The following is a 26098-nucleotide window of genomic DNA, read 5'->3' as shown; positions in this document are numbered from 1 at the left end:
TCACAAAGAAACAGTGCTTCGATTATATCAAGTTTTATTCATCCAGAAAAATTTTTCACAGTGTAACAGAAAATAAGCAAAAGAAACATTTTATAATACCTCTAATAACAACACAGGGCATCCACCTAAGCTTTCCTAGTAACAAAAGAGATCATTTTGCTGTTGCTTGCTATTTCTATTGAGATTAAATTCTAATCTCAGGTAAACCAAAACTAGATATTGTGGAGAGGCTGTATTTTGCCAGCAGAAGCAATCCTGATTCACATTCACGAGCACAAACATGGGATTGGACCCATTTTCATTACAATGCAACAGACAGGAAAAAAAGAAAACAAAAAAAAAAGTGGATCCATTTCATGGAGTACATTGCTAATGGTTTTCTTTAGAGCCCCAAGTTCCCTTCCACATGCATTTCATTCTTTATCTCCAGCTGTAAGGGGCTTGAGCAGCTGCGTGCCATTACTTACCTGTTGGCAGCTCCTTAGTGACATTTAAGAGTGACACTGAAAACTTGTCATGAGTTTAAATGCAGCTGATTCTAGTTTACCTGAAACCAACTTTTGAAGGCATCCTGAAATGCTTGAGAATGTCTCTTGCTATTCACTAATGAATACTACATTTTTTTTACAAATCTTGTTTAAACACAATTATTTTGACAATTATTTCTTTCTTTAGCAAGAAAACTAAATAATGCTTGAAACATAGCCAGGTATTATGTTTCTAATCATGTCTAATTTTAAAATATTTTTTCCAGCTGTCTTTATTGCTACATTACGTTACCAACTTTTTCTCTCTCACAAATGTCACTGTAGGCAAATGACTTGTCAGCTTGTCACAGTGAATCAGAAAACTCCCTCCTGTGTCCCTCGCCTTCAATGTTTCATTATGATAGCAACACTCAGTCCAAATATTTTGTGACCCTGTCTAAAAGAGAAGTGCCAGCATTACTGCAAACCCCAAACCAAGGGCTAATTTCCCAAAAGAACTCAGACTCATGGGATGACTTTTATTAGTGCTTCAGTCCATTAGCTGTGTTTCTGCTCATTTTCAGCAATCTTCCCCTTCATCTAATGTTTAACCCTTGGTTGTCCTATGTCCCTCAGCATCTCACTGATAGGAAGCCCTATCAATATATCATTGATAGCATTCAGTATCTCCGAGGCTGCCCAGGGTTACCTTGACTCCCTCTCTCCTTGGACTGACCTCATAATCACTGCAGACAGCTCCTGCCTGCTGCAGCCCTTTCTGGGCCTGACCCCAAGCAACCCAGCTGGCCTGGTGGGCAGGATGCAGGCTGATGGAGAAGGCTGCATTGCATCTCCTTGGTTACTGTTAGCACTGTATCCTCTCTGCCATCTCCACCACCTTTCTAAATGACTTGGAAGGCAAAGCACTCAGCGATCTCTCTGCCTGAAGTGGGCTGCTCTTTCAGCTCAGTCCTGACAGGATGGCTTGGTCAAATGGGCATTTCCATTGTGATTCTGTGATGAATAGAGGCCCTGAGGACCAAGATCAAAGGTTAAATGGCTTTCTGCTGCCATCTCTTGATAAACCAGAGGAAAAAGCAGGAGAACCTGGCAACTGTCTGGGCAACACCCATGAGGCCTGGGCAGGCACTCACTGTCTGATTACGAGGATGAATTTACCTTCTGGGTGGACAGAGCACTAACGAGTTGTCAGGAGTATTTGACAGATGAGCATCAGCGCTGCACTGGTAGGGAGGGTAGAGAGGTTTCATTATAAATAACCCTTGCTACCTCTCCCCTGAGCCAGGGCTGCAAGACTAGAAAAGTGGTTTCAGCCTCTAAGGGAATGAACAGTTTCCTAATGGCCCATACTCTGGCATGCCGGTGTGCTGTGGAGAAAGCTTGCTGCTGTAAAAACACGTTTGACATACAGGCTCCATAGTCATAAGAGGCTGTAGGTGTGCCCCTGGAGTGTCCTAGGAACAGTGTCTGCAAAGCTCCACAGGGAGCCTGAGTCCCTGCCAAAGCCATTGGCAGGTGACATTTCTGTGATTATTTTGTTCACTTAGCTCCCCTCAATTTCACATGTCCTACAGCTTCCTTCCAGTACCTAAATACAGCTCCCTTTTTGTAGACGAGCTAAATCTTTGCTGATCATACATATATAATCACCCACAGCAGTAAATATCCATCACTGTACATCAAGTAATTTTGTACATCATGCCTCAAAAGTGATGCAATATAAATAAGTACATTTTATTTGTCTTTTTAAAATTTACTGTGGAAAAAAGTAGAAGTCAATAATGTAAAATTAGGAGTGGATTAATTCTCAGTTGGAGACTCCAGAAAATAAATGAGTCCATGAATACTCCTTTCATGAGCTTCAAGAGCTCTGCTTAGCCAACTGATTCTCCAGGTTGGGGAAAGAAATGAAAGCAGCATAAATATAAGTCAGCAGAAGACTTGCTGAGAAATTTCCTAATGAGGCATTGCATAAAATGCAGCTGTGGTCCCTGAAATGATCCTGGGATCACTACAGAAAATTGTGATAGCCCTGAGATTACAAGCTGCGCTCTTGGTTGCTCTCTCTTTTCTACACCTTTGTCAGCAGCCAAATGCATTGGTACTCTCCCTGGTAAAGCAGGGCTGAGGAAGCAGCTGAATTAATCTTCAGATGGTGAGTTCTGAAATGTGTAATTCATACAAGCAGTCCAGAAAACAGAGCTTTCCTTGGATGTTCTGTAGTGAGACCTTGAGTGAGATGGTGTGCCTCCATCATTTGGTGGCAGTGAAGCAAAGGAGGATTTTAGAATGAAGTTTTGATCTTAGATACCTTCATTCTTCCTGAATCCTTCTTTAGAGATGCAATATTTTTATTAGATCTGCCACTGAGAGAAGAGAGTGAAACAGCAGGGAGATTACAAGTAAATTAACAATACCAAGGGGCTAAAATTGTGATATGCCTGAACTAGTGAAAAATCACAAGATTTGCTGCTTTTTACTTCATTTATTTGTCCTTAACTATTCCCTGGAAATCATTTACTGCCTGTAGACTGCAGGATAGTTTGTTACACAGCCAGGGCAATAATGATGTTTATTTTAATAGATAGAAGTAAGTTTCACCTTTCTTTTTTTTAAACAAAAAATGGCTGGTGTAAGCATAGCGCAGAGTAGTGCGCATTTATTGAAGGAGAAGGCTGAAAAAGTCCAGCTATTTCCTGTCCTTTCCTTAGTCACACATTTATATTAAGTCAGTTTTAGTGGAAGTAGAAAATTACTTTTCTTTCCCAGTTTTAAATTTTATATCTATGTTCATAGTATTTCAAGTTGTGGCCTCAACTGCACTGCCTTTGAGTTACCCTAGACCATCTAGTATGCGTAGGAGACCACTGGAGTTACACCAATGGCTTTCTAGTATGAATTGCTTAATCCCTGCAGGATGCTTGAAGAAAATAATCCTTTTGAACAGGAACATGAATCCTGTACATGTATTTAAAGCCATACTCAAATGCCCTGCTGTATCCTCTAGGAAATTCTAATTGTGTTTAGCTGTCATCTTAAGTTCTTACGTGATTTAATGATATGGGATAAGAAGATTATTCTGATAGGATATTAAGGGGAAATATCAATTTGAGTTAGTCCCCTGTTTCTGCGTCTGCATCCTCAAATGACCTGTGCTGTATAGCCACTGTATTTTCTAAAGAGTTCTGAGACTTCAGTCACTACTCCTCTAAAAGTTTCAACTGGAAGTGCCATTTCAAGAGCTGTATTTCAACTTACTATCAGTGGTCTGAGACAGACAGGCAGGTAAATGTACAAACATAAAAGCTATTTTTTTAATTTTTTTTTTTAAAGAAAGAAGTAAACATCACACTAAGGGATTAAATAGAAAAGCTTTCTGACCATGTGCAAACCATCCAACTGCATTACCCACAATTAATCATAAGTGAAGTTTTCACATTGAAGACTTGAAAATACATGCTTTCTTAGGGGTTAGTTATGTTCTCTCCATTTTCTTCAACAGCTAACCAGAACATGAAAATCCTGTTGAAAAAATTGGAAAATTATAGAAAGATTAAAAGAACAATCTAGAGATTCTGTCTTCTGTTCATGATAATCTAGGTAACCTCAGATAGATTACTATATTGCAGGAAAATAATAATGGCTATCAAAAAAAAAAAAGAAAGAAAGAAAGAAAGAAAGAAATCTCTCATTTTCTTGATTTTTACTCAAGTCAGGCCATGATACAATATGATTCATAGGCTGATCAACACATTTACTGGATCAGATTAATGTACATTCTGTTGCCCAGTCCAACAACAGTTTGTTTTCTCTCCTCATTCTCATCCCCAAGTAACAGCTTCAGTGTTATGGAAGGCAATGAAATTTCCTTCCAAGTATGTCTAGACTCCTCCAAATCTGCAGATTAGAACATTACTTCCTATCAATTCATTAGACAACAAACCGTAAGATAAAAATAGCTTAGCAAGCTCCACTGAAGACAATCAATAAGTGAGGTGGTAGCAATGTTGTCTGCAAATAAAACACATCCTGCTCTATTCTTAGAATCATAGTATGACTTGAGCTGGAAAGAATGCTACTGACCATCTAGCTCCAACCCCCTGCTTTGTGCAGGGCTGGCATCAGCTCAGGCTACCTATGGTCTCATCCAAGCTGGCACTGAAGACCTGCAGGGATGGGGCATCCTCAGCTTCTCAGGGCAGCCTGTGCCAGTACCTCACCACCCTCTGATTAAAGAGTTCTTCCTAACATCTGACCTAAATTTCCCCTCTTCTAGCTTAAAACTCTCTCCTCCTGTCCTATCGCTATCAAATCATGTATAAAGTCAGACTCCATCTTGTACATAAGCTCCCTTTAACTACTGGCAAGCCGCAATGTCTCAGCAGTCTCTTCTCTTCTTTTAGACTGAGTCCAACTCCCTCAGTCTGTTTATGTAGGAGGAGAGCTGTCCAATTTGTGGCCCTCCTCTGGGCCCACTCCAACAGCTCTGCATCTTTCTTGTGCTGGGGGCCCCAGGTCTGAATGCAGTACTCCAGATGTAGCCTCATGAGGACAGAGTAGAGGGGGACAGTCACCTCCCTTGCCCTGCTAGCTGTCCCTCTTTTGATGCAGCCAAGGATAGATACAGTTGGCCTTCCAGTATAATGGCTCCTTAGCTCTTAATGCAGTGTTGTATTACAGTACATTACAATATGAAATAGGCACACAGCTTTGTCAAAAACAATCCTATGATGATTAAAATGTTAAGTTCAATGATTGGATTTCTTTTCAGAACAGAAAGCCTGGCTCTTCAAATACATCATAGCATTCTAAACATCACATAAATCATGCAAATGGAAACATACTTTATTGTTTCAGTGCTCTGAGAATCACTATTCCCTTTTTTTCTCCTCAAATAACATATGAGCTTCATTATAAAAATGGAAGAGAATTTAAATTGCAATCTTAACATAATTTCACAGACAAATCTGAAATCTTCATCATTCAAATTGAAAAGTGAATCAGAAGTTTGCAGATTAATCCTACAGATGCAAGGTAATGCACAATTAAGTAATGTAATCTAACATATGTCCTACATACTTAGGTACAGTGGAGGCCAGCCATAGAATTAGAGCACCAATCTACGTATTGTAGACCATATGTCACACTTGTAGACCACTTGGAAGCTGCAGCTGGTGCAAAATGAAGCTCCTATTTGCTTAGCAGATTTGGCAGTAGGAGCGTACCTTATGCTAGTGTTGTTTTTACTGTATGTTCCCACAGTACAGATTCACATTGTTGATGATGATTGCGAAACTCATCTACGCTTTTCATCTTTGTTAACCGAACAATTCCCTTTCCATTTCCATTTTATTTTATTTTATTTTATTTTATTTTATTTTATTTTATTTTATTTTATTTTATTGGTGGTGGATCTTTTGCAACTGCTCTCGTATCTGAAGTGTTGTCTCTGATTTTCTTTAGATCTTAGCTTTATTAATTATGGTGCCAGAACCCTTCCTCACTCTCTTGCTATTCATTTTCATTCTTCAAAACATTTTAAATCCTTCTCACCCCACTAAAATTTTAACTTCAAAAATCACTACGCTTTGCTGGGAAACGTTTCTCCAATGGCTGTTTTCTTGGAGTACCATTAACGGCTGAAATATTAGGAAATACTGACAATTTATGCTTCTCAGATATTAAGAACAAGGTCTTAAAAAAAAGCTTTAAATATAATCACAACTTCTTTAAACAGACACCTGTATAATTCTCTAGAGACAAGAAAATAAGATTCTCTTTTGATTTTGACCATCTCTGTAATTCTGTTTATTAATCTAGAGATACATTTGTTTTTTTCTGTGGGATTATTTTTTTTTTCTCTTCATTTTCTAGCAGGGGATATGTGAGAGGCTTCCCAGCATCTCTTCAAACACAGTGCACAAAACTACTCCACATGTGTCCTTCAGTCTCCTCTGGAGTACACCATGCAATCAATCAATCTTACTATGATACACGATCAAACCTGTACAGGCTCATTAATCGCGTATCATTTGCTACTAGAAAGAACAAAGTTTCCTCCCCAACATACCCCTACAAGGTACACAAAGCGTTACTTTATTTCCACTTTAGGTGGTGAATGGTGGGCTCAGGTGGAGGCCATGGTAGCCCCAACACTACTTGGCCATTTTTCCTATGGATGCCAAGCTCCATCCTTAGCCTTCATATATCAGCTGACTATTCATGTCAGTATAATCGTTGACCTTCATTCAATTAACGTGTGGAAATGGTTTTAAGTTAAAAGAGGGAAGATTTAGGTTGGACGTTAGGGGGAAGTTCTTTACTAAGAGAGTGGTTAGGCCCTGGAACAGGCTGCCCAGGGAGGTTGTGGATGCCCCGTCCTTGGAGTTGTTCAAGACCAGGTTGGACGAGGCCCTGGGCAACCTGATCTAGTAAAGGTGTATGTTTGGTGGCCCTGCCAGGCAGGGGAGTTGGAACTACATGATCCTTGAGGTCCCTTCCAACCCGGGTCATTCTGTGATTATGTGTGTGTGATTCTGTGTTTTACAAGCGTGCCACTCCTTTGTTTCCTTTAACACGCGGCTTTCGACTCACAATAGAAGCGTTCCCGCTGATTGACACCACAATCGTGCGTCTGCTGAAGAAAGACTCAGCTGTGTGCAGTGTGGTTTTCACTACCCAGTTCACGCTTTAGATAAAATCATTGTGGAAGTGCAGAAAGCAGCCGGCGGCCCACGCTGCGGACACCGCTGGCACTTAATAGCACCGTTATCAGCGGGCGCGGCGTGGGCGGTGCCTGAAAGCGCCGCGTCTCTGCGCTGTGTTACAGCGCCCCCTGCAGGACGAGCGCCAGCACAGCCGGCTGATCCGAAATCGCACTCACCCAGCGCTCACTGAGTTATGACGTTTTTGCCCTATCTGTGCTCAGGACAGGCTTCATGCTGTTACTGTGATACTGCTGCTGATCTAAATTCACTGGAACAGGCTGCCCAGGGAGGTGGTGGAGTCTCCTTCTCTGGAGATATTCAAGACCCGCCTGGACGCCTACCTGTGCGACGTGGTGTAGGGAACCTGCTTTGGCAGGGGGTTGGACTCGATGATCTCTAGAGGTCCCTTCCAACCCCTACAATTCTGTGATTCTGTTAATGACAGTACCAAAAATACTGAAATTAAAGTTGACAATAATACTGCCATATCCTGTGGCTCTCAGAACACTTCTTACCTCTTCTACTGTCTGTTCCTTGTCTTCCAATGAGGTGGTGGGTATTATTACAGAGGGTATCTGTAATAATGGGAAAAGAGCAGGGAGGAAGAAAAGTTACATTCACTTCCCAGTTAAACTGTTCTTTAGTAAATGCTGGATCAGACAAGGAAAGAAGGAGTATCTTGGAGTCCCACAGAGAAGTGAATGAGTCAAGGAGTGAGATCCTGACATCCACTGTTGTGGAAGAAGTAGTAAGGGGAAATTTAGGCCCCTTGAGATCTCATTGTCTGAAGATATGGAGTGCAGTTAGAGACAATTACAGAAGTGATAATATGTGAGTGGTGTTACCCAGAGACAAATGTATGTCTTCTGAAATGGGGATCTTGGTACATGGAGTCAGTAGGCATTCGGTTAATGTTCATGGAACTTCTTACTGTGAATTCTCCTTATGCTTTATTTGAGTTACCAATAGCCTACATTCATGACTATTGCTCCTCTCCAGTTTGTGTAGAGAAATATATAAACCCAGAGCTCAGTACATAATGCAGACCTTCTCATCACGGCTGAAAGATTGGCTTCAGACAGCTCTACTTTGTGAGTACTAAAGACATTGCTTCTCAATGCACAACAAGCTCCTGCTAGCTTGACACATATATCAAGTAGATGTACAAGACAAAGGCCTGTTTAGGTTGTGAAACTTTGCCTTAGAGGAATATTATATTGTTCAACATCCACCATTTGTTAGGATAGTTGCATTTATTGAATTCCTTTGAACAGCACTAGTTTGCTCTGGCATTCAAGGTGTGGTGCTTGAGCAGGCAGGAAAGAGTTCTTTTCAGGTGGAGAGAAGCAACTAAAGACATGGAGGCAGCAGGCTGACCTTCCTGTACACTTGTTTCTTCTGCTTTCCTGTGCTCCTCTGGCAGTCAATCCCACATGATGCACAGTGATTGCTGAAACCTGCTACCTGCTGTGTAAGTCTGCTGCTTTCCAAAGGCTGATTGTAGCTAAGAAATAGATGAGCCTTGCTCGCACTCACACACACAGTGTGAATAGTATTTCTTGGGCAGGAGCAAGATGGGGCTTTTTTTCCTATTAATCAATCCATACAGGGAAGGCATTGCCTATTATTTATTTACCTTGGTTATGGACTGGATTATTTTGACACAGCACACAGCATTTTGCAGACTGTCACATCCATTATTATGCTGCCTGTTTTTCCCTTGATGTGAGTACCTGCCATGGAAATGCCTGCACAGAAAATGCATGCAAACAGTTTTTAACACATAGTAGCACATAAATGCTTTGCTTTTACATCCTGTAGTATGACTTATTTTGCAGGCAGTTGGAATGGGCCCTACTGTGAGGCTCACGTGTTCTATTTCCAGTGCTTGTGTTCCCTTTTTGTTATATGCCCACAGCAGCAGTGAGAAAGCATAAGGAGATGTGTGATGATAATGCCTTACAGATGTTGTGGTCTCAACACATTCTGCAGGCTGTCCAGGTAAAAGGAGAACCGTCTTTAAGTGTTGCTAATCATGTTGTGGAGGAAGATACTTCATAACATATGAGTTATATACATTTATGGACTGTAAACAGACCAGGTATGATGAATGAGATCCTACTTTCAGCAACAGATCTGATTTAAAGAGTTCCTCCTCACTTCTGTTGTGCTCATCCCTCATCTCCTCACTGTTCCTTGGTTGTACCCCTTCAATGGTACAACTGCAACATCCATCACCACATCTGCCTCTAAAAATAACTAGTGGGTTTTTTAAAATAACCCAAGAAGGGCAATTAGCACAGAGAAGGTGTGTGTATGTTAACTGCTTGAGGAAGGACTAGAAATAATAACCAGTGAGCTGGAAACTGGGAAGAGACATCTTAAACCCGATATGCTGCAAACAGGATAGTAGTGTGTAAGCATATTCTTACCTGTGGCAGTGCCTGAAACATACCACATGCTAACAGTACATAATCCTGAAACTGAACTGCATAACCCTAATACAGAGGATACAGTCTACAGACATGAATAACAGTAGGGAAAGAGATACTGCTTGTGATTAATCAAGCCACTTGTGAAATCTTATGTCTGATTAGATGCAACATGATTTTAAAGTAACCTTAAGGTATTTTATGGTATATTTTAAGGATATACTCAGTATCATTTTGCCACCTACCCTCCTTTGCTCAAATCCATTCAAAGAAATTCTTAACCAGTCATCCAAAAACTGAAAATACTCAAGGTAGCCCTTTCATATGAAAAGCATCCTCTAAGAGTAAAGGGATGTGATAACACCATCAACACAGAGTTGAGAAAGTGAAGAAATCCCATAACTGCTTCAGATCTCTCAGTTCCTAGTAAGTTTTGATTATCCAGTCTGGGGGAGAAGAAATCTATAAAAAGTCATGCAAGTTTTAAATGCAGGTTTTTAATTACTATTTTTGCAGCAAGTGAACTTTTGCTCTTAAAAACGTTGAGTGTTTCAAGAGGAAAGTGTACATTTTCATAAGGAACATAAGATAGCTCAGCAAATGTTACTCACAACGTTTAAAAACACACAGGGAAGCGACCACTTCTTTCTGATCCTGGCATGATCCGCACCACTCTCACAAGTCTAAGTCACGGCATCTTTTCGCCTCACAGTAAGAGAAGCAGCCATCTAATTCAGGCCACAGGAGGCCCCCACAGAGCAGGCAAAAAGCAAACTCCCACAGCCTCCCTGGATTCCACGTAAGTAGGTGTGCAGAAAGTCTTCTGTGTGATCACAGCACGCAGGAGAGACTCACATCTGATAAGACAGATAGGGCATAAGCAGTTCTGTCATGGAATAGACATGGATGCTGTATTTAGAATGCTGATAAACAACAACACTCGGTAAAATAGAGATAGTCACTTCAGGTTTGCTATTAGAACGCTCAGCATCTTACACTCTTTGAAATTATTTCTATAGTAATAACAGTCACTATGACAATATAGTTCAATTGCTGCAAATTTCATCTTTTCCTGTGTTGTTTATAAGCTCCACTGTAATAATACTTCGCCCATCAGAATTCATTGAAATGCATTTCATTATCCCAATCAGCCCCCTGAGTCACTGCTTTATTGTATTACATTTCCTTCCTACTGTATTTGAACTTTCTTCTAAAGCTGATTCCAAACCCATTACAACCAGTTGCAAATTAGCTTTTATTCTGCTCTGACTGCTGAAGTGTGTTTTAATAAATTCATGCCAATAATTTTATAACCTAATATTCATGCACTTTATCTTTTAATTACTCTACCCTGAATTAATCCAGTTATATTTCTGATTTATTTCATGCTTTTCCTTGGTCCCAGAGTGGGTTAGCATTATTCCTGTTCTCATGAGCAAAAGCAGTAGTAGCAGTACTTTGTCCCTGATTTTAAGATGAGAAATGGGCATAACATACCAGCATTTTCTAAGGAAAAAGGGATGTGTTGTATATTAAAGACAAGTTTTTTGGGGAACACACTTTTGAAATGAGCTGGAAATATTTTGCAAGGTAAGTATTATACAGAGAGAGGCAATGTATATATATGAAATATAATAAATATAATACAAATATATAAATAGAAAAAAATACTCCTGAATAATTTGTTGGCTGCAGGAAGGAAGATCCAGCTCCCCAACTAGCATGAATTAATGTACAAACTTCTTCATGCATACATATGCTCACAAGATCTTCTCAGCTCAGCATTTTGTTCTCAGTATCCATACAGATATTGCATATTTGAATATACTCATAAGAGAACTGTGCCTTTAAAACACTGAGTGGCAAGGCAAAGAATATTTTAGAACTCTATCAGTAAAGCAATTAGAATAATTTAAATTCTACAGTTTCCAGCAGTGTTTTGTTTTTTCTTCCAGAAAAATTCATTCATGTTATGATATTCTTTGCTGATTAAAGCCCTGTTTTGAACAAGAAAGCTAAGAAATGCAATGCTTGATTGTTTTATAAATGTCTGTTTGATGCTGAAGTGTGAAAATTGTTATGTCTTCATCTAACCAGAGTAGTTATCCTTCAAGAGAGAATTAAGGGGAGAGGCATCAGCAGGCTCTGACTTCCAGCTGACTCACACTTCCCATTGAGAAGCCTTCTTCCCACACCTCAGAGCCTGACAGTAATTCTGAGACTTACTTAACTGGGATATGCTTTTAGGCTAGGGAGCATGCTTTCTTTGACACAAAATCCTCTCTGCATTTGCTGAGATAGAAGTTGCTAGCACCTTTTTTGTCTTCCTACATTTCCCAAATCAACTCTGTAGCATGTTACAAGTAATAAAACAGATCTTGCTACTCAAGTAGTAGCAGCTACATGTACAGCAAGTACATACAGGTGTTACAAGTGGGAGCAGAAATGGGTCCTATATTTGCTTACTTGATTTTTTTTCTTGATCATTCAAATAGATTGAGACTGTTGAGCAGAAGCAATATGTAAATGACTAAAAAATAAGGGGCTGATTCTACTATATCAACAAATATATACCCCCTTCCTCTGTGCCAACAGTGTAGGCTTAGACTCAGTTATAAAAGGTGGTAGAAGATCTGCTGAACTTTGGCTGAGATATTGTTATCTTGACCAAAGTTTCTTTTGCGGGGGTTTAGTATCTTAGTTTATTCCGCTTTAAGTAGCAACAAATTGTCTCCTGCCTTCTGTCACAAGGAAAGATTTTGCCAGATGGAAAACCTGCCCCAGCATGTGATGTGCACAAAGGGCACTGCTGCTGTGTCTTGGCTCCACCGAGAGGACTTGCCTGACTTGCTGGTATTTTGACAAGCTTCTAGTTCAGTATGAACTGCTGCTATGACTTCAGTGCCTCTGAAGAGGATTGCCATAGAAACTGCTTGGTCAGTTAAACTAGTTCTGCAGGCACAGTCTTACTCTGAACTCCTAAGAAAGTGAGAATGGGTTAGGGAGAAAGGATGGGGAAGAACAGCTCTAAGCAAATCCTGAAGAAAGGAAAGACTGCTTTTATCTTTTATGTTTGTGGCTATGTCCTTATCCAGATTATATTTATGGAATCAGGACTAATAACCAAAATTAGAATAACAAGTTATTCTATCCCCCAGACACCGTTGCTTTCTATTAAGTTGAAAATTCCAATACATTAATTCCAGAAATAATTTTCCTAATAAATCCTAAATAAAAACATTTTGTTATACCACGTATATATGCATTCAGTAATGAGCTGTTCTTCAGATGAAAAAAAAAATAATAATAAAAAAAAATACCTCCCTACTCAGTATCTTTTTCCTTTTTGTTTTTCGTTATAAGCCATCCTAGCTCAGATTCAGACAGTATCTTTTAAGGGTCGACCTTTTCCACTAGATGGCACATGGGGCCATGTGAGTGGCAGGAAAAAGGCATGTCTCTGGACTGTGATTTAAAATGCATGTACCATTTATACGAGAAATATACTATGTAAAAGCAATATATACCTTAACGACTGGTAACTGGAGTAGCTATATTGATTTCACTGGCATATGCTGATCTGTAATAGACAAAACTTGATGAGAACTGTATATAAAATTCTTTTATAAGCTTCCCATCCTGGAAACTGAGAACTTCTGTGTTTAATAAGTGTTCCATACATTATATATTGATATCTCATTCTACAAAGATCTTTAGACAGCTTTGATAAGATCTGAGCATCAGATAGAATTGTACTTGCTTCCCACCCATATCAAAATGGTAGTAAAGGGGTGAGCAGGCACAGTACAGTAGATAAAAAGACACAGATGGCTGTTTGATAAAAAGAAATAAAAATGAAGCACATCACTGATTCTTTGGAGAGCCACTATCCCTCTAAAATTGACCTGAATTGTGGTTCTTGTATTTTGTTCCTCCAGTCTCTTCAGTGATAATTATTGACGTCTACAGTATATCAGAATTTCTAAGCCAGAATCTGTATATCCTTCTTTGCTGCCAGAGGACTGGTTTCCCAACAACCTTTGACTGCCCATCTGCTGTTGGAAGAGGCATTTAATCAAGCTTATCTGTTAGATAATTTAAAAAACTTGCCCAACATGGAGGGTGAGGACCTCAAAGGTAGCACTTTTGGGTGAATTTCAAGACCATTGTTTGTCTGGGGGGCACAGAAATCACCCCTGTAAAGAACCCCTTGTTGCTCTAATGGCTGGGATTATATTTGGCATATACCAAATATAGTGACTTCTGTCTTTCGTTTCTTGTCTCAGCCAGGGTGGAATTGCTGGTAGCTGGGAAGCCATCCAGCTCACCAAATGAAGTCCATGACTAAATTCCACAGAATCCATGGCACTTACCCAGGTCCTCCCAAATGACATTTTCCCCATATGGAAAGTCCTTACAGAGATTTACACTTAAGAACCTTTATGCAACATTTGTTGCCATTGGTGAGACTTGCTTTTTGTCCCAGAGCCAGCACCAAACTATCTTTAAAAATTGGCTTATTATTCTTACTTTTTACTTTTTCTAATTGTTGCACTGACCATTGTGTCATTCATGACTTCAGCAGTTATCAAGACTCTAGAATAATGGTTATCAAAAACTGGCACAAACCAAGCCATGCTGGTGCTATCTTTCTTCCTTTGGCTGTTAGCCCAGGCTAATGAAAACCTAGAGTAGGTGAGTGTGACTGTTATCTAAGCTACAAATCTGAGCTACAGAGGAGATGACAATTTTCAAGGCAAGAACTCTCCATGAGAAATGTTCACTTATTATTATTTTTTTTTTTCCTGAAAACAGCTGACAGAAGTAGTCAACAAGATATTTCAAATACTGTGCAGAAATATAGATGCATAGCATAGCATAGATACTGTGTGTCAGCCTTTCCCACATAAAAGGAGAGCTGTTTAGATGAGTTGGATCTTTTAAGTGGCTTGCCTTTGTGAAATGGAGGCAAAGTCTCTAGTTCTGCCCTCAGAACAGGACATGAAACACCTGAACATAGTATAGTCATCTCCTGAGGACATTACCTAGGGCATACCTCCAGATCATGCCATGCCACCAGTGCCTACAGTCTCTCATCTGACTCTCAACCTTGTGTCCTTACAGTTGGCTGCCATCAGTCATTACTGTGCTTTTTCTTCCTACAGACTCCAGATGGGCATCCAGAGCTGAAAGGGAGGGGCTTGAAGAACATCAACATCATTAACACTCTTTTTCACCAAGAGGAAAAGTTCCACCTGGAAGCTGCATGAATGGAAGTGGAAGTATCCCCTTTGCTGGATAGTAGAAGCGAAATGCCCTTTAACAGCTGTTTATGAACCATCATTCATTTTTGTGCTGCACAACTCTGTGACCTTCCTTCAACTGTTCTGAAAAAAAAAAGAAAAAAGAAATAATTGTTCTGTGAGACAGCAAATAAACCAATGCTGTGAAAATACGGAAAGAAAAGCACCGATAAAAATTAAATTGTTGAGATGTCAGTACTTAATTAACTCAAGAGAAAAATGTCATCATGGCTTAAGCCATAAATTGAACTAAAAAACAAACAAACAAAAAAAACTCACAGTAAAAAAACCTGGAGATCCCAGGAGGATCAAGAAACAACAGTTTCTGACTTCTCTTATCTACACCGTGATTGCCCAGCCATTGTGATGGTGAGAATGCTAACATTTAGCCTTAGCCACATCTATCTACACCCTTATCTGAATTACACAGCAAAAAATTTCTGACTAATCCTTGATTTTGTATCATAGCATTTGCAAGATAAAAGAGGATAAATGAGGGAGAAAAAGAAGGTTTAGGGACTTATCTGTGTTCATTGCTTCATATTGCTTCACAGTGAGTGATCCTTGGTGATCTTTGCTTTTTTTTTCCTTTTTTTTTTTTTTTTTTCCTGAAAAAAGCATTTTATGGTGACTATGGACCAACAGCCTTCTCTCAAAACTAGTCATCAGCTTTTAGGAGCAAGGACTGATCACCTTCCCTTCATTAGAAATCCATGCTAGATCCTCAAAGCTATTCTTATTTGCACAGGACCAGCATCTAAAGTGAAATATCTTAAAATGTCATGTCATTCCCTTCAGCTGCTGTACTCAACACCTGTTCTCCTACCAGACAACTCCTGCTTGCTTAATATAATCACAGCCTTTATCTCTGCACTTAAGTCAGTACAAGAGAGGACCAGAGAGGTCTTTATTTCTGCTTCTGACTCTTTATACTACATCCTCTCCCATTCTGCCATCAGTGCCTTTAACTATTGGATATGTGCCCTGCAGGAGATTATTCTTTTACACCATTGCCTCAAAGCATGCTGATGAACAATTCCAAGGAAGTCACCGGATAGGGCTGAGAAATCCTTTGTCTGGAGAACACTGAAGGACAAGTCCTGAGCAAGGGTTGCAAAATCCTTTGTTTGAAGGACACAGATGGAAAAAGCCAGGGGTCACGAGAGAGAGATGAGCTGCAGCTTAATGGCCGTGAAGCAGTGTTTTGTGTGGACTTATCTCAAGGAAGATGGCCATCTCAGGGGGTGCACCCAGGGATGTCATGTAGGCAGGAAAAAGGGAGAATAAAAAAGGGATCAGCAAGCATGAAGCTGAGGTTTCTGAGAAGAGATTCCTCATGTCCTGAAACAAGAAGGTTTCTGACAACCCTGCTCTTTTCCTCTGACCATCAGAACATCTTGCAACAGCACCACTCTGCTGCATCCTAGTGGTGACCATCCCTGCTTTACGCAATTCTCACCTCCTCTTTTCTATCACCCGCCTTCCCTTCCTCATCACCCTAAATCGTCCGTCCTCCCCTCCCCCACCTTTCTGAATAAGATTTGTAATAAACTGATTGGACCAACATTTGAACTGTTGTTTCTTAATCTCACACCGGGTATACATATATCAAAGAACCTCCTCTCTCTCCTATAAATTGGAGCAAGATAGCCCCATAGAGTTTCCTGACTAAGTCTTAAATGTTCTGCTCAGATCCAAGTCACTGTATTCTCTGCAGTTCCTTGTCTGATAGTCAGGTTCTCACAGATGGGAAAAAAAAGAAAAGAAAAAAAAGAAAAAGATCACTTTGTTGCAGTTTAATTATACCTGTGTCAAGTTGCTCTCAATAGTTTTCATCTGCTCAAAAACAAAAACAAAACAAAACAAAAAAACAGGTTTTGCACTTGCTAACACAACTTTTTTTCTCTTGATTCCCTGGGTTCTGAAAAGAAAAGTCAAGTTTTACCTCATCTCCCCATGAAAATGGGGTGCAAACAGCTTCTTGATTAATAGAAATTGTTCTCAGCAGAGTTGTAACTCATAAAAGATAGAAGATTATGATGGGAAAATGCAAGGTGGTTCAGTGGATTCTGACTCTGGGTACGTGAATTCTGTAAGGAGTACTTTGTAGTTAGGCACTCAGGCAGGTGAAATCTATGGAGAGTTTCTTGCTTTTCCATTTTCTTGCTTGATGTATGTCGAGGTGCTTGGTGTGTCCCATGAGAAGAGGTGCAGGCAGAAACTCCAGAGAAACAAGACCTGACTCAAGGAATAGCAAGGGCAAAGAACCAGCAGCTGAGGTAAGAAAGAGAATAGTTTTAATCAGGAAGGAGAGGAGAGGTCAGAGCAAACATTTTTCTCAACAAAATCAAAACACTAAAGGCATCTGTCACAAAGGTAGCTGTTATCATCCTCAGAGTGCAGGCTCAGCAGGCATCAAGTTCAGGCTGTTAATGAGTGTTAAGAAAGCAAAATCTGACTCTTCTCTGCTGTCTGAAAAGGCAGACTGGAACAGAGCCTGAAAAGAGAGACCAGGAGTAATGAAAATGAAAGACTTCACCAGAGAGGTTCTGTGTTTTGTGACACAGCAGTTACTGTGCAACCTGGTGGAAACACTTTGAACCCACCTTCCACAGCTCTGAGCACTAACCTTTGCAACACTGGCTTAAAGAGAACAGGACATTCCAATAGGTGTTTGCTCACAGATACATACCTCTCCATCATCACTAATGTGGACATTCAAATGTTAGTCAGATGGTATGATTATATCTAGTGATTGCTGATTCATAATGTCGATGAAACACCCCTTCAGGCCACACTGAGAAAGAGACAATGGCAAAATGCAACTCTAAGGGACCTAATGGGACATCCTTGAACTGGACAGCCAATAATGTGCAACTATATTTTCAGTTGTCCCAGCAGGAACAAAAAAAAGGCCTAAAAAATCAATTTCTGCCACTGCTGCTAGATGTTGCAAGTGAATTAGTTGCAGTTTATAATCATCTGCAAGAACAACTGCCAAAAGACTTAATGAAACTGGCATGAGTACCCGATCACACTCACACAGAAAAGTATATCAACAAAATAAATGTACTTAGCCCCCACAGTAGGTATGACAGAACAGTTTGTTAATAATGATCCTGGAATTCAGATAAAATTGCATATTACTGCAACTGGAACAGTTCTTGCTTTTTCTTAGATGTTAAAAGAAACACAGAACTTCATAAGCACAAATAGACTTATGCATTGACATCTTCTGACGTTCATTTAGTAGGCAAATTAGTTATGTGGAGTATTCAATAAAAAATAAAGTACAAGAGCCACTTTAAGAGGTAAAAAGCGGCTTACTCAGCAGATCCTGAATTTTCCTTTGTGAGTGTGAATGAAATCTGACCAGGATAGTCAGGATTTTATTTTTATCCTGACTGCTCAGTCACTGTTTCAGTGTAGACTTTCTGTTTTTATTTCTGGGAAGTTGCTTTTAAACAAAAACAGACAGGTAAAACAGTGTGCACTTTTGCTAGAACTCTTCTGATACACAGACTTTCTATGTGAAGCCTGCTGTGCTTCCTACACCTTTATTTCATAGTTCACGGAAGACAAGAGACATCCAGACAGTTTTTTGCTGAAGGAGACAAAGGGTTGTGTTCCTGAGTGTCCAAGGAGACTCAGTTGCCATCTCTACAACTAGATAATAGGACTTCTTAAGTCAAGAAGTGTACCAACAGCCCAGCGGGCCCGGAAGACACAGCAGCAGCTCAAATGCAAAGATGTTGTAGCAACCCTTTCATCACAGTTTTCTTTCTCAAGTTGATTCTAGTTTGTGTATCCTGAGAGATCTGTAGCAGTTGAGGCAGCCAGCTTCTGTGTTGTTCTTTTTAACAGGAAAAAGACCTACAACATCACTAAAGACATAAGGTTGATTATTTACATCTTTTTCATATAGGATACATATAGGTCATGCTATCTGTGAAAGCTTTCAAAATTTCCTTGAAAACAGACATGCAAAATTTAATGAGTAATAATGTAAAACTCTGTCTGTTTTTACAATTTATTTTTAAGCTGATAAAAAAATGTGCTAAGAGAGGCCATGCACTCCATTTTTAATAGTTTAGAAATTGATCTTATAAGCTTTGCAACGCTGCTAAAACTATAACAGCACTGTTGTACAGCTTGGAGTTCCTTAATTATGTGAAGGTATGTTATTATTTGTTGTAAAGGTCCTTTACTTGACCAGTGAGTCCTAAATACACCTGGGCTAAGTAAGTTCTTGTCTATTAAGCTTTTTGTTGCTAGAAAATCTGCCACTGAATACTTGCCAGTAATTTCCTCAGTCTGACTGCTGATAAGTCCTGAGAGGTTCCACTAGGAATATTGCTCTCAGATGCTCAAGGTGTGAATCCTCCCTTAAGTTTTGCATAGCAGTTGTTGCCTGTCATAGATGGAGGTGCAAATTTATGTTCCTTCCTTGCTCCAAGAATCTTGTATCAGAAAATATATCAAAACAAAAACAAAGGAAACAGCAGTAGGGCAAATACAAAGTTACAGTAACCTATCTTGCATATCGTATGTATGAGGTTATTTTTGCTTGGCTAGTTTACGTTTCCTTACTGTTTTTCAAGTTGCTGACACTTAGAGTTTGCAAGCACCTTGCTTGACACATTTCCTCAGTATTAACTTAAGTTCCATTTTCCTCTCTCCCTTTCTCCCTCCATATTTCCTTTATTCACTGAATAGAGGATTAAGCATGAAAATATAACTAAAATGACAAATAAGATTTTTATACATTTGCCTAGAAATTTCATCCCAAACCACACAGCAAATGAGCTTAAATGTAGTTATTATGAGTACCAATGTAGCATAGAACTTCCACACCTCAACCAATTAATCTATTGTCCCAGAGCTCCCAACAGATTTACTGGGAAAAGAGAAACTCTTCTGGAATGTGATTCAGAGCAGGAACATGTCTTAACTGCACTCCATGCCCCATGCCTGAAGAAAAGTACTTCTTTTCATTGAAGAGGAGTTAAAGATTGACTTTATGAATGCTCCTGTTTTGCCCTATCATCTGTTGCAGCTTCAGAGTGCTGGAGGTGACCCAGCCCTGCAAGCATGCAAGATCATTCCACACACCCCCCAAAGATAAAAGGATCACCCACTTTCAGTCAGAACAGCAAAGAACTGAGCAACTCTTCCTTCTATTAAAGCAGGCAGATGGAAGAGCTTCTCTGGTGGCCAATTCTGACCCTTTCTGACCAGTCCAGTAGGCTCAGCTTACCAACAGTTTGTGGTCATTCTTATATTCTTTCCTGCATTTTCCATGGCTTCTGAAATTCCACAGCCTGGGACCTAAGATTCTTAAGAGACTTAATGATGTTTTTCAAAGTCACTTCCAAGAAAATCTTAAACCCTCTGTGATAAATTGTTTTTGTCATGCTATACTTCATGTATAAAAATACATTTCCTTATATTTTAAAACACTGCTACTCCATGAGAGTGTTGAGAGTCCAGCTGTATGGCAATAATGATACATATAGCAATAGCAGTAAGATAGATATTGCACTGTGAATGTTTGGCTTTTTTTTTGTTTTGTTTTGTTGGTTTTTTTTCACTGCCAATCTGCAGTAGTGCTGTCAATAAACCTAAAGTCCCCAGGGGCACCAAGTCAAGTGATGTGCAGGAGATGTGTTTTTTTCTCACACAGCAAGTAACAAAGTGCTTCAAGAAAAAACTCCCACATAAGTATGTAGAAGAAATGCCACTGTGAGGACTGTACATCTACTAACCCTGAAACATGGCAGTTTGTATTTTCATCTTCACAAGAATGTCGTAATTGTTTCTACTCTCAAATCATTTATTATCTAACTAAAAATCTCAAGTAAACAATTAACTTGAAAATAACTCCACAGCCCTCTATGGCTTAATTAACAATGCTTTCTCTGTGCTTATTATATATATATACATATATAATACATGTACATGTACCAAGGTAGAACTTGTTATAATAGTGAATTGTGCACAGAACAAGGGACAGGGACCCACTGAGGGGAAGAAACTGGTGAGCCACCATTTTGAGTCACGTATTCTACGAGGTGACAGAAACCTGAAAATACTTGAGGAAGCTCTCCAATGTTGGGTAAATTCTTGATAGAGATCAATTTTAGGTTTCAAAGAGGTCTGTTACCTTGAGACCTGCAGGATCCTCTCTGGATTTACACACTATCTGTAGGAGTAAAACATTCAGTGCGTACATTATGCCATTGGTGAAGGATAGATCCTAACCTATAATTTAAGCCTACCTCATCCAGAAGACTAACAATTTAAACTTCTTGCTTAGCTTCATCAGAGAGATCCCATTGCTTCCTTTGTCTTATAAATCTAATGTGGTTTACAGTGTTTACATACTCCTAAGCAAGCAAAGAAATCTGAACATGTATCTTCAAACTATCCGATAATACGAAATCTAATGGATTATGGAAAATGGTACTTGTGAAAGACACAGGAAGGTAAGGAAGATTTCTCTAGAAAAAGGGGAAAAAAAAACAAAAAACAAACCCAAAAAACAGAGAAGGACAGTGAGTAATATCTTTGTCAATAGCTACTGGGCATATAACAAATGAAGTGAGTCTGCTTGCAGTTTAAGATTAGCTCTGAGAATTTAAATGAGTTTGGCTCAGGAAGTGTGAGCTTGACTGAAAATATTTTCAGTTTTTAAATTCACTGGTCAAAACTTTGCACTGAACAGAATCCTTGTGTGGTCTAGAGTTCAAGTCATCTGGGTCTCTAGGCGTGTTGCGTACTACAGCTTCCAAGGTTTGGGATAGAGTTACAGATGCCTCAGAAAAATAGGAAGGGCAGAGTGTTTACAACCCTCCCTCGGGCCTCTTTTCAAATGCACATGCTGATTATCCAGTTGTCCTCCAATAAACCCTCTCTCGAAATGAAAAACTGGAGGGATCAGCAGGCAAGTTCAAGGGGAAATCAAGAAGGGAGAAGGACCCACAATCACCACAAAAGCTTTTTCTTCAGCTGCACCATGGAGGAGGCTTCAGCCAAGGCACTGGCTCCCCAGTACCCCAGTGGGGGTCCTGCTGCACCCCACTCTCTCCACACACACAGACTTGTGTACTTCTACCAGTTCCACTCAGTGATCATCCGATAGTATAAAATTTAGTTGAAAAAACCAAAAAACTAAGAAAACAAATCTTGCCCCAGAGAAAAAAAAAATCCAAAAGAAAAAGCAGCATTTTTGCCAGGTTAGTAGATGGACCCAGCTTACCGTATGAACAGATGAGTGCCACAGTGACGCAAAGGAGGAAAAGATCAAGCAGTTGAGAACAGAGGCAAGGGGAAGAAGAACAGAGTAGGCAGGAGAGCGACTGATACCTCCTGCTTTTACTGGAACCAGGCCCTTAGTTAATTTTAGCTGTAACATGAAATCATACCCCGGGTATATATACCCTGACTAAGGGTTGCTGCTACATAAGAGCAGCATTCATGATAACTCTTGAAATGAATGAGCAATGCACACTTCATAAGGGCAGCTTCTCAAGCCTTCTGCTGGTTCAAATGGGCATCACTGAAACAAACCCTATTAATTGATGATTTATTGATCCATATTTTCAAAATCGTACCCAGCAAAGTAAGAACTGAAGAGGGCTGTCAGAATGGAAGGAAAATTTTATTTTCATTCTCTGTATACCCAGAAAGAAGCCGTGGCCCTGTGTCTAAGAAAATTTGTTCTAAAAATATATTAAGAGAGGAGATTTAAACTGAATAAGAGAAAAAAGTTTTCACAATAAGGATAGTGAAGCACTGGAACAGGTTGCCTAGAGATATGGGTGTTGCCTATCCCTGGAGACATTCAAGGTCAGGCTAGTTGGGGCTTTGAGCAACCTGATCTAGTTGTAGGTGTCCCTGTTCTTTGGAAATGATAACATCAAGAAGCTACTTGTGACATATCTGGAGTGTAAAGCTGATGGCACTGGCTGGATTTAACATGACCCATAAAATCACTAGTTGATGATACTAAAGGTAATTGTCCCTCATAATCCATTTCATTTTATTTTTTTTATTTCAGACAAGAAAAGAGTACAGAAGGATGAGGAAAGGGCCAGACTACATGACTGTCGTATACTCGTTAGAAACGAAGAATTTTACATGTTTTAAAATAGTGCTACAATCAGTAAAAGTTAATAGTTCTACTAGTGAGTTCTACTTAATGCTTATATGAAGTGTTAGCTAAAAACTGCAAGCATACTGAATAATTCAGAATGTAAAAACATCATAGTGTTTGCCTACAGATCCATACCTAACCTAAAAACACTTGACTGAGCACTAATAGCCTATACTGATTTAAATTAGGATACAAGTAGTAATAAAATAAATCTCTGATTTTATTGTACATTAGGAGCACATTAGGGTTAGATTCTCAAAATGGGCAAAGAGGCCAGAGCACTGAGTGCTGCAATGCCCAGCTGCTATGCATCCTGCCTTGTAGTGATCTATGAGGTTCATATGCCACATGGGAGAAGTTAACTGATAAAAATGAAATAACCCATAGTCAATAAGCAGGCTGGGAGCTGTGTAAACTGCCCATTACTAAATACTGATTAAAATCAATATTCATTGACCCATATGACAATAACTTAATAATACAGTGACTGGGTACTTATCTAGGTTCTGTGCGCTAATTACTGCTATTTTGCATGGACACTTCTAACACTGGTAGACATGCAAGGTCCCCACTCCAGGACACCCAAAGGCCTGGCACCATTCTCCTATCTGTGTTTAAATGTCAGAGACATAAACTAATGAACACATGAATAAATTACAAAATCACATAATTTATTTTGTGCTCCCCCACTGTAACATCTTGAATTAAAAACAAACTTTTAACCACCAATCTATTTCATTTTGTAAAAACAGTTCTCTAACACATAGGAAACATTAAGGAGCTATTTCTTAAATATTTTAAAACTAATTTCCAAGATAATATGAAAGTTATTACTTGAAGCTTAATATTATCATATGCACCTGTAAAGGTTGGTCAATTACAAGTTACCCATAAACCCTTTTTTGTTATTTTAACATCATAAATAGTAATCTGGCATTAAATATTTGTGATCTGGGCCAGTAACCTTTTTCAGTCTCACAGGACATTTTTTAATTAAACTATATCTTTGTCCCATGTCTATAATCCTCTCTTTGACATTTTATATACAAGACACCTTGCTGCAAAAAGGTCAAGCAGTACAGTTATAAATGGAAAAGAGATTAAAAGTATTCTCAAGCCACAGTGATCTAAAAGAGAGTTAAATATGGAGTGTTCTTCACAGCCTTCCTTAGATGAGTTAAGAGGAAACCCTGTTGGCTGATTTTTATTATAAGAGCGGCAAAGCAAATGAAAATTATTTAACAAAAAAAATGAATAATGCACAAATTAAATTTGCATATTGGAATAATTATTTTTAAAATAAACCTATAGGGTTTTGTCTCCATAAAACTTTTATGTAGACCAATGCCAAATGTGGCTTATGTGTTTATTTTATCTTTCTTTCTAACACAGTTTCATTATAAAAACAAAAGCCCCAAACAACTACAGTAACATTTAGGTACAGTTAATTTCTTCATTTTTATTCCCACAAAAGAAACATCAGACGAACAAAAGCGTGTCTTTCTGAAATGTCTTTGAGAAATCCAAGAATTGGGAATGGCAACAGATATTACAGGAGCAGATGCAAGTCAGGAAGGGTAGTTATAAAGTACTGTAAGTAAACACATCCACAGCACAAGTGACTGACTTCTTTATTTTCATCAGAACATTAAGCAGAAATGGAAGGAACATTTTTCCCTAATATTCTCCAGCTGGCATATTACGACCTCAGCTTGCAATCTACGCCACACTGGAATAGCTTTAACGGTGTACATGGGTACTTGTAATGTCTTAAGTAACCTAGTAAAGCATGGTACCCAATTGCCAAAATGCTGTTGTGTATCTTTCAGGCTTTTCTTTGTTATCCCCAGGAGGCTAAATCCTGATCTGAAAATTCTTTACTGCTAATGTCTTTCTATCAATTTTATATAGTCCATTGATAGAAGGATGTTTTTCTAACTCTGTGTCACCAGAAACCCTGTTGTTTGGATGCAAATGCTCAAGCTGATATGCTTTACAATGACCCCACTTCTCCATTTCACTTTCCAGTGGTTTGTGAGAATGTGTATTTTCAGATGGTCCACTGACTGGCTACAAAGATGAGTTTTTTACCATCTACTTAATACTGTTTCAGTCATCTAGCTGAGGTGTGACAGAAAGCACCAAGTTCAGGATCTGAGTTCCCTGGAGCTTTTGTGAAGGGACAGATGCCTCCAGACAGCTATTTGATGTGCATCAGCTGAGCTGATGGGAATATCCCAAAGCTCCCAGTGCAACCATGGTATTCACTAGGACAGCAAAGCCACAGTCAACCACAGACCTAAATTTACATTAGAGAGCTATGTAATATGTTTTTGACCTTGTTTCTTCTCTCCTTTTTGCAATTTTAATCTTTGTCTCCCCTAAACAAAAAGTTCCTTAACTGTTTCCAGTTTCTTTCAGCTGTTAGGAGATTGTATAAAGCAACTGAACTGTTGGTATCCAGCAAATCCAGCTTCTATCCAATGAAACCAGACACGTTGTTTGTATAACGTCATATCTGACAGGGCTGGATTAGCAGCCCTGAGCCTGTTGACTCAGTCTTATTAGATCTGTGTGCTAAATGAAATAAACATTCAAAAGAGAATCCATAGCAATTTAAAAGGTACAAACCTGCTAGCAGTGCAAAGGCAAAGTGTAGCAAATATTGAAGCTTGACTATATGTTAACATGAAGAAGCACAACGATAAATTGGATACACACCCCCACACGCACACGCAGGCACAGCTTCAATACGCATGTGATGACCTATCTGCTTATTTGTGTGTAGAGTTTTCTGTGGGCTTTTCATCTGCTTTTCAAAATAAAAGTAGGTTTGTGACAGACACACTCCACATATCTCTGAGATGGGTCTTGCTAGACAAGGGAGCTCCATTACAAAGGGAACATTGCTGGGCTTTCGCCTGGGCCCCCTCAACTTCTCTCTCTATCTCTTACATACTCTGGCGCTCCTACATTTCATGATGCATTCACCACAAAGCATTGTACATTAAAA

At 39.3% G+C, this 26098-nt stretch overlaps 2 long non-coding RNA genes across 5 annotated transcripts; both read right to left on the bottom strand.

Annotated features, from left to right (window-relative positions):
- Nucleotides 1–3790: 3790 nt before the first annotated feature.
- On the bottom strand, nucleotides 3791–7690 carry LOC116653003 (uncharacterized). Its single transcript, XR_014941062.1, has 2 exons — nucleotides 7537–7690; nucleotides 3791–4010 (listed from the first exon to the last, which is right to left on the bottom strand). It is a non-coding gene; the product is annotated as an uncharacterized LOC116653003 (long non-coding RNA).
- Nucleotides 7691–8806: 1116 nt separating this feature from the next.
- On the bottom strand, nucleotides 8807–22318 carry LOC146762321 (uncharacterized). Of its 4 annotated transcripts, none has more exons than XR_014941031.1 (3): nucleotides 22189–22318; nucleotides 10239–10484; nucleotides 8807–8943 (listed from the first exon to the last, which is right to left on the bottom strand). It is a non-coding gene; the product is annotated as an uncharacterized LOC146762321 (long non-coding RNA). The 4 variants fall into 4 exon arrangements; XR_014941033.1 differs by lacking the exon at nucleotides 8807–8943 and adding an exon at nucleotides 13155–13207 and having other exon boundaries at nucleotides 10105–10484; nucleotides 22189–22311; XR_014941022.1 differs by lacking the exon at nucleotides 8807–8943 and having other exon boundaries at nucleotides 10105–10484.
- Nucleotides 22319–26098: the final 3780 nt, after the last annotated feature.

This window comes from Coturnix japonica, chromosome 1 (assembly GCF_054131305.1).
Source record: "Coturnix japonica strain WE chromosome 1, WE-NBRP24, whole genome shotgun sequence".
NCBI classification, from domain to species: domain Eukaryota; kingdom Metazoa; phylum Chordata; class Aves; order Galliformes; family Phasianidae; genus Coturnix; species Coturnix japonica.
This window is presented reverse-complemented; position numbering and strand designations above follow the sequence as displayed.